The sequence below is a fragment of the Magnolia sinica genome, chromosome 2, assembly GCF_029962835.1.
Source record: "Magnolia sinica isolate HGM2019 chromosome 2, MsV1, whole genome shotgun sequence".
In the NCBI taxonomy this organism is placed as follows: Eukaryota; Viridiplantae; Streptophyta; class Magnoliopsida; order Magnoliales; family Magnoliaceae; genus Magnolia; species Magnolia sinica.
Window position 1 is genome coordinate 96,328,009 of NC_080574.1, and position 10,139 is coordinate 96,338,147.

Consider the following 10,139-nt stretch of genomic DNA (forward strand, 5'->3'; position numbering starts at 1 on the left):
AAACCCTCAAAACAAGCAAAACCCCAAGTTAGTTCAAAATTTCAGAAAAGTAGGAAAATCCTAACTAAACCCTAATCTAAATATAATGTATTATCAGCACAACATAATCCCCTATAATAGCACGAAATGCATGTTACAACCTAGGGGTTGCACACCACAATTGCAGGGTTGCGATGTAGTAATGACTCGATGAGACCGAGACCATTCCACAGGGATGTATGTGGTAGAGACCACAATTATAACTAAGCTACTTCTAAAATTAAGAATCCAATGAATAATTAGAGGTAAAAAATAATAATTAGGAAATACTAAGGATCTTGAAATCCACTTCTAGCAATTACAACGTCCAATTCATTGATTCGTCTTCTAGAACTAGATTCCAATCAATTCTAATTACAAGATGACTTTGTCAAACCAATCACAAATATCTAACAAGGCATGATTTTAATTGAATGTTTCTCTCATGAAGCATCAAATATTAATTGTAGGGAATTTAATCATCTATTATGCCAAAAGTCTACAATAGATCAATGAACTTTACATATTAATTTCTTTTCTAATCAAGTTAAAAAAATTTTAAATTAAAGCATCTATTTTAACCTAAGTTCACAACGAATCCAGAAATAAACAACTCAAATACTTTAAAGTAAATTCAAATCAATTTTAATTAAATATTCATCATTCAAATTCAAAGTATGAATCAAAATGAACTAGAATATTATAATAAATTGAAGCTCTACCCCTTAGCCTTAGTTAAGAGAATAGCTAGACATAGTTATCTCATGAATAAAAAAACAAAAATTATTAGAACTCAGAAGGAAATTGAGGCAGAAGGACATTGTCGGTTCTCCACCCAAGCCTTCTCTCTCTCTCTCTCTCTCTCTCTCTCTCTCTCTCTCTCTCTCTCTCCAAACCTGAAAGAATGCCTAAGAACATCTAAAAGGAGGCTTACACTTTTGCATTGACTTGGAAATTTTGTAAAACTTACTCATTCACCACCTCCGTTGATAGGAGCTTCAATAGGATCGAGACTTATCGAGGATATGTCGATATGATAAAAAATGCACTCAATGGCATTGAAGAATGAATAAAAACTATCCAACAATGAACTTTCAAAATTTATAATTTTCTTAATAAGATTGAATAATCAATACAATAAGCTTTCTAAAAAAAATATGGAATTTCTCGGTATGAAGCTCGATTGTATTGAGTCTTATCGATGGCCTATTGATATGATCGACACTCATATCGACGAGATTGATAAGTGTTGATTTTCTTCATTTCTTTGCAACATAATTGATCTTTCATCCTCCACTTTAGTATTTGGTTTCCTCGAAATCTTTAAATTTTATTTTCACCTATCTAATTCTTCATTTCCTTTGAGCTTGATGTCTTTTTGCTTTAGAATTGTCACTTTAAGTATGATTCAACTTTGGTTCTAAAATCATCTTGTACGTAGAAAACATATTTGATTAGATTGATTACAGAACTAAATCAATGGAAAACTAATGCATATGAGAGGATAAATATACAATATTTAAGTCTCAACACCTACCTCGGTGGGCATATTTTGTAAAATGGGCTCCCCAATTGTCAAGGTTTGTTAGGGTTATTATGAATGTGTCCCTTTATTGTTGAGCCTAGTCAGACAGTCATATAGACACATGCAAGTCTTATTATTGAGGTCGGGTGGAGAAGAGGTATAACGAGCCTACATTATGTATCTTATCTAAATGTGTTTACTGTTGGGCTGGATGGGTAAGTGTCTTGAGTGCACAAGCACCCCATCACTGAGGTTAGGTAGTGGTAGGATAGTTAGGCCACTTGAGGGGGGATGGCCCCATTATTCAATCAAATCGATAGATTGGGATATTGTGGAGATGGTCTTCATGCACATTGCATTCATACTTACATTGCATTCACAACCTATAATGACCTGTGGTTTTGTAAGCTATCACGTGCATGTGTACATGTAACATTCATCCATGCATTCGTGTACCTATTAATTATGTAATGTATGACTTTTGATGTGTGATCAACGTGTTTAGTGTAACCTTTGATTTATGTAATAAATGATTTTATAACTTATTTATATACATATATATGTATATATATACACATCCACACGCACACTTATGAGACTACAGAATCATTTTTAATCTAGCTTAAATCTAACCATTGAACTTGCCCTCAGTTGATCACAATCCATGACCCATGTACCAAAACCACTCGATCACGACCTCATAATTACACTAAAAATATGATCAAATATAACTTCCACTTAGACATCAAATTAGTCCATTATTACCGTTTAATTTCAAGCCATAACAACTCATAACGAACCCATGAAGTTAGAGATCAATCCCCCTTCAATTGACCCATGATCACCACTATAGATCTACATCACTAATGATAGTTAAACCCCTTATCTAGATCAGTATGTTGAGCCACGTGATAACATGTCCTCACTACCAAAAAAATAAAAGAGGAAAGGCTACGAACTTTGAAATTTTTTAGCTACGGATTAAAACTGTAGTAATTATACTACAGATTTAATCCATAGCTAAAACCTAATTGATCGGTAGCTAAAACCTACATCCTCACTAGATCCTTATTAGATATTGATGGTGCTTAAGGGGCTCCATCGAACCCATTGGAATATGTGTTTGATCTAAGCCACCCATCAACTCTAATATATAATTTCAGTGGATGAGCCCAAAAATTATGTAAATTAAAGGTCTAAGTGGACCACACCATAAGAAATAATAAAAATTAAATTTCTATTATTAATATGTTGTGTGGTCTTCTTACAGCTTCGATCTAACTCATTTTTTGCATCAACCCTTAAAATAATACTTTAAAATTAATGGACGAAGTGGATAAATAACATACATCACATTGGGCCCCACGGCTCAAAGGGTCGTCCGTCATGTGCCCCTCCCCCAAAATGAAATCCAAATCCGTTCGCCCTTTTCTCCCACTCATAGAGCTCCTAAAACCCCATTTCCATTGCCCTCTCTCCATCTCCCAGGCTCCCTCTCCCTCTCTCTCTCTCTCTCTCTCTCTCTCTCTCTCTCTCTTGCACTCAGCATCTCCCTTTCCCTCGCCCTCTCTCAATCTCCCGCTCTCCCTCACCCTCCCTGTCTCTTGGTTGCATTCCCCTCTCGTTGTCTCCCAACATCTCTCTCTCTCTCTCTCTCTCTCTCTCTCTCTCTCTAGCATTTCAAAACCCCCTTTCACCACAAGAAGGAGAAGAAGAAGGAGAAGGAGAAGAACGGTTAGTCTCTCTCTCTCTCTCTCTCTCTCTCTATTTATGAAATATGTTGCATTTGAATGCACCATTGAATCGAATTGGATTTTGACTCGTAGAAGAATGTCGAAAAACCATGAAACATTTCAACAAAAAGAATAGACTCTTTTGTGTAGTATGTTTACATATAGCAAAAAGATCTAAGAATGGAAAAACCAATAACTAATATCAACCCTTAATCTTAATTAATCTCAGCCGTTAGGATTTCCCAGATTCACAGTGGGATCCATTAGATGGGCAGCCTAGCTCACGGAACCAATGATGCTACTCACATGGACTTGGTTCGGAAGGCACTATATTCATTTTGCTGTGTAGAATCATACCTCAACTTTGGTTTAGTAGGAAAATGCACACGTCTAAGATTTTGACCCTTCATACAAGGGCTTCAATTTGGATAGGAAATAGCTTTCCAGAACTAAACCAATCGGCCAATCTGAGACCTCCTACTAGATGTCTTTGGCAGTTGAATGTGAACTGTCAATCCTAAAATGTCCTCTGACCACACAGCTTGTCTGGTGGGTGTGAGATTTGGATAATGGCTCATTTATGAATATCTGTCTTATTTTTGGGTGCAGATTAGGTGAGGCAGGGGTAACAGCTTAGTGAGTGAGGCCCTGACTGTGGAGCCCACCTAGATGTATGTGTTATATATCCACACCATCCATCCCTTTTGTCGGCTAATTTCAGGGCATGATTCTAAAAATGAGGGAGATCCAAATCTCCAGTGGACCACACCGCAGGGAAACAATGGTGATTGAATGCCCACCATTAAAAACTTCATAGGGCCCACTGGTATGTTTATTTCCAACCTACTGATAAGGTTACACTGCGGTGGCAGCACGTGCTCTTGTGACCTAATAGGTCTGGAGCCTACAAGGTTAAGTTCTTCTCAATTCTCTGTGCATCTCTTCCTTCCTTTTTTTTATATACTGAATGCTAATGGTTGAGCTAAATGTAAGGCTTACTTTTAAGTTGATTTTAGGTTGTAGAAATCCTCAAAGATCGCCCATCATGGTTTCGAGATTGCTTATTTGTGGATGTTATAAACGTGTTGCCCACCAGCAATAGTGGAACCATTGAGCTGCTCTATATGCAGGTAGCTAGTGGTTTCTGTGGGCTTACCATATGTAGTGAAATACTTGTGAAACATCTAATTAGTGTGGGTCTCAATCTTTGGTTACTAAATTGCAGCTCTATGCCCAACAACGTTGGCACTAGAGTGCAACTTCTAGTTGTCGCGCTACACTTCAGTTTTAAAAGATGGCAGCCTCGTGGTAGGTTTCTTATGAGTCTCCATGCTATAGGAGAACATATTTGGATCCATTTCTAAAGTTTTTACTCATGCAGCTTTACTATGAATTTGAATTGATAGTCTCATGTTTACTGTGAACTTATTAGGTCTGTGAGAGATCTCTTAGCAGCACTCAGGGTGGTCCAAACATGCAACCCGTGCATCCTTTTGTGAGAGCAGAAATGTTGCCAGTGGGTACCTCATAAGGCCTTGTGAAGGAGGCGGGTCAATGATACACATTGTTGATCATATGGATTTGGAGGTATTTAACCTGTATTAGTGTCTTAATTGAATGATGCTTATTAATTATCACCAAAAAAAGTGAGCAAAAAATCCTACCCACCGATGCTTAGAATTTTAGTTGTTGATGTTGTGAACCAGCCATGGAGTGTACCTGAAGTGTTACATCCATTCTATGAATCATCTATGGTGCTTGCTCAGAAGATGACAATGGCAGTTAGAACCAATCTTCCATTTCCTAAAATTTGAAAATTTCCTTTCACCATGGGCCTTCTATTCTTATTTTATTTGGGTTCATCATAAGAGGATTATTACAAGCACAAGGAGGCTATTGGAATGATAGGATAGAGTTGGAGACTATTAATGTTTCATAACCCAACTACTCTTTTGTTTCTAGATGTTTTGTTCAGGCTTTACGCCAGCTTAGGCAAATCTCACAAGAGGTTTCTCCTTCAACTGTCACCAGCTGGGGCAGGTGTCCATTTTGTATTGAATTTTATTTGTGGATGTTCTGATTTTGGAGCCTAATGGGTGAGAGTTTGCAGGGGCTTCAATGAAGCACATAATGGGTTTACTGATGAGGGATGGTCGATGATGGGAACCAATGGAATAGATGATGTCACCATCCTTGTGAACTCTTCTCCTAGCAAGATGATGGGTGTAAATGTTAGCTTCGTAAATGGATTTCCAGCCATGAGTAATGTTGTCCTGTGCGCCAAGGCATCAATGCTTTTGCAGGTTAGGTGCATTTGCAATGTGAATTTTACCTGGGATTCATTGATTGGAAATTGCACCCCTAGTGAGTTTTTTTTAGTCTACAACTGACATTACTTACACCTACACAGGAGAAATATTGTATGATCCTCAAGTGAAATAGCTATGATATGGACTTGGTTGACTTGTTTGGCTTCAACATGGATAGATCATGCACCTAAAATCTCCCAGATTATAAGCTATATCAAATCTTTCATACCTTCTCTTATATTTGAATATGGTCCATTTCTAGATTTGATTCTTATCAATCTATTATCTGGACAATGTTAGAATTGTCTTATAAGTTTGATTAGGAAGATGTTTTAAGGAATCTTTAGTTAACAGTGGGTCCATCTGGTCATGTCTGGATCATATAAGTCCCACTTCTCAAACTTAAAGACTGAGGATGATGCAATTCTTCCCTACACACGAATTATCGACTCTTGATACATCAGGTCGTGGTTAGTATACTGATTAATTAACTCATTCCCTGCAAGTGGGGCCCAAGATTTTTGTGGTCTAGACCTCAATTTGATTGGACCAAGAGCAGATGGGATAGACCCAAATATACTCTAGAGAGGAATATCCTGACTGATCTTCAATTACTAGCCATTCAATAAACCATTAGGAGAAAATATCGCAAGGAAAAGGCCCATATGGAATATGTTTTGTTCACTTTCCATGGGTTTTTGTATGTTTTCGACCAATATGAAAATTTCACATCTACAACCATCATGCCAACAATATGAACGAGGGAACATTACACCCCACTTGTACGGAATGGGTATATTTTGATACTACTCCACCCAAGAAAAGGTTGTCTCATATCTCATGGTCTCAAAAGCAAATGGACTATGCCTCAACCAGTTTTCTTGATTGCAAGATTCAAGTTACCCAATCTTCAACAATGTTTGGTGCTGAATATGAAGTTAAGAACTGTTATTTTCTTTTCTTAACCATAAGTTTGATCTATTCTCCATCAGATGGCCAAGGTTCCACTGATGGCCTATGTTCTATGGATAAGAAGAGAAGCTTGCATTCAATGGTCACACTAATCACCATTATAGGGAGTTTTTGCTTGGGCCTATTCATCTATTCTTTGTGGAGAGCAGTCAAGGAAAAAGGTCAGTGGGAGATTCTCAACACAAAAATCAGAAATCAATTTACTGATATTATTTCTAAGAGAATTCTATTTCCTTTAATTAATGAATTAGGAAACAGGGAAAAAAAGTTGACAATGTCATTATCGAGTTTCAATGCAACTGGGTCATCTGCAAAAGACTTCCTGGATTCTAGTATCTTTCAAAAATAAGGGAATAAAGGTCTAGATATACAATTTTTAGATTTTAGAAGTATAGCAGCCGCGACATCAAATTTCTCATATTCAAACAAGCTTGGACATGGGGGTTTTGGGCTAGTATACAAGGTAATCTTGCAATACTTAAAAAACAAATTTCATAGAAATTGAAAATGGTGTAAATTTGTTTATTCTGACAATTTATTTTTTTTATTGTTTCACTTGCATCTTTCTGCAAAACATATTTGGTTGCAATGAATGAAACTTGCTCTTTTTTTCAGGGGGACAAGAAATAGCTGTGGAATGACTTTCTAGGAGTTCCAGACAAGGCCTACAAGAGTTCGAGAATGAAGTTATATTGATTGAAAAACTTCAACACAGGAATCTGGTATATCATCATTCGTTTTCCTTCTTACAATTAGGATATAAAGATACTCCAAATAGTTAACATATTTGCAGTGTATATCATCCTATACTTAAATTTCAAGTGTAAATATGAAACTCATGGCATATCAATGTTGCAAGTGGTACAATAGACCAGCCGGTGCGATGTGTGAGGTCCCAAAGGGAGCCACAAGGGTTGTTTAATGACTAATGCTACGTATTTCAGTGGTTGGCAGTTTCTTTCCAGCTGGCAACCAATCAAGCACGTCCAGAAAGCACTTAAAATTTTAATTTATTGTTTTGTTTGCTTCTCCAACTGGAAATTGGCACTGTTTATGGTCATCAATCATTATAGAGCCCATGTTGCGTGAGAATGCCATTAACACTTAAAGAAAGAAGGCAAATGGAATGCTTCAGTTTTGTTTGCTTCCCCAACTTTCAAAAAATGTTTGTGAATGAAGAGGCTCTAATCTTGAATGAAGGCAAATGCATGGGATAGATTAAGCCAAAACACAGATATGATTCAAGGATAAGTGAATAAAGCAAGCGGAAGACTTATAGTAAAATATGTGTACAAGTGTAAATCCTTGAAATACATATACAAGCCAGATTGTATGAAAGTGTTATTTAACAAAATTGTAAGTATCAAATTACATCATTTAAGTTCCCAAAATAATCCCATAATCCCGCGCATCAGACCAAGGCTCGCTAGAACCTCAAAAACTGCATATAGGAGAAGGCACCTCGTCGTCATCCAGCTCGCTCTGCCTCAGACGTCGCATTCACATCTGCAACATCAGGGCCTAAGACAGAGTCTGGTGGGTGTGTAACACCGCCTCAGAAACGTGGGAGTGAGTGATCAACTCAGTGGAACAATAAGGCACCGGTTAACATGTTATCAGTTCAATCAAACAGTAATGACAAAGCAAGATAAGTAATTAAATCCTAAGTACTCTTGTTAATGCAAGTATGAATGCAATATGATGCGTGCCCTCATGCGTACACCCTCAGCGTCTTCATCTTACGTTACGCATGACATCGCCTCAAAGTGCGCCACATCTACAAAGCACATGCAAATGAGGTGCATGGATATGATTACCAAGTTGTTATTAGTCCATTTCACACAACAGGATTGGGAAGCTAAGATACCTTCCTCATATCACCATCCAAACAGTGATCCATACTAGGGTCGTCAATCCTAGATATCTCATACGATCATATAGTTGAGGTCGTAGCAAAGGGCTCGTCACCAATCAATGCACGCCTTTCATGCCCTTACTACCACAGATCGGCTCGTCACCTCCTTGCGGTATCCAGGTATGCTCGAGGTCACTACAAAGGGCTCGTCACTAATCAATGTAGGCCGACAGCACGAATATAGTGTCCCATACCACCATAATCGGCTCACGAGTTAAGTTGCTCACTGGTCACTACGGGGAGGCTCGTCACCCCAGCGTAGGCCGACAGCTCGACCACGGTGTCCCATACCACCATGTCCGGCTCATGAGTCTTAACGGATCAGGTACCATGGTTATTAAGATTTCACCGGTAAGTTCGGTACCCTAGATTCAAGCAGTAGCGTCCATACATGGTTAACATACATCGGACAATCGGGTTACTTGACGAACTCGACTAGCACGAGCGCACGTTGAATTGAACGACATAGAGTGCGCAAACACTCCGCGTGGCCAAACCACTGCCGCCAACTCTAATACGGCTCGGGTTCGTCTAATACGTCCTACGTGGCGAAAGCAATCTCAACCACGAATATAGGGTCAATTACCGATCTCCTGGACTAAGGCATAGTCCCAAATATCCTACACTACTACAGATATTCATATGGAATGTAAAACAGTAATGGAACAATAACTCAAATCATGGCACAAACGCATCTGAAGAATATCAACTTAACATAAATGTAAGCATAGGAGATGCTTGAATTTAAATAACTTGGAATGTAACTGCATAAAGGAAAACATGTGCATCAATAGGAGTATTGAGAATCACTTCTCAACGCCCAAAATTTGTGTAATAAGTTACACTTAGATCATTCATGCATTTCTACAAACACTTAGCATACGTGGAACAACATACATGACGTATGTTGGAATACATACACTTAGACAATTCCTTTTACCAAGGAGTTGTCATACATGCATCTAACATACATACATGACAAATAATCATGGCAAACATAAGTGCATAATATATACGTATACGGTACTTTATAAATACACCTAGAATACACAAATCTCAATATAGCACATGCATATCAGGAAAGCAATGTAAACATAACATTTGGCATGTGAAATCTCATCCATAGCAAGAATAAATCACTAACTGGGATTGAAAGCCTTGAAAACCATAACCTATACACTTAAAGTCCGCACCTTAAGCGAAGAAAGAACCGCCGAGCTGATTTAGACGAGTTGTCTTCGTCAACGGCGCTAGAATACCCTAAAATAAGGATAGAAATGAGATACAACAACACCAAGTCTAATCTAAGCTCTAACACAGGTTAGGGTTAGGTTAACTTACCCCAAAGGAACTCAGAATTATCAGAGGAACGATTCAAAGTGAAGGTTCGAAGATGAAGAAGAACAAAGAAGAATCCAAGATGATTCACCAACCAATCTCTCTCACTAACTCTCTCTTTTCCACTCTCTTTCCAAGCTAGGGTTAGAGAAAATTCGTATGGAAATGAGAGCTAGGGTTTAAGGACTATATATAGGCCTTAAAATGATGGAAATAACCCCAGGGTCAAGGTATACTTAGGTTATAACCAAAGTAAGCCTTTCTCGATCCAACGAAGCACTTCTGGTGGGCCTATAACCACGAAAGGTCGGACTTAAGCTCCTTGACCA

General features: G+C 38.1%; 1 long non-coding RNA gene across 1 annotated transcript; it reads left to right on the forward strand.

The window, feature by feature from the left end:
- Nucleotides 1–4,713: 4,713 nt before the first annotated feature.
- On the forward strand, nt 4,714–5,322 carry LOC131229624 (uncharacterized). The gene is made up of 3 exons (XR_009163493.1): nt 4,714–4,863; nt 4,983–5,057; nt 5,252–5,322. It is a non-coding gene; the product is annotated as an uncharacterized LOC131229624 (long non-coding RNA).
- Nucleotides 5,323–10,139: the final 4,817 nt, after the last annotated feature.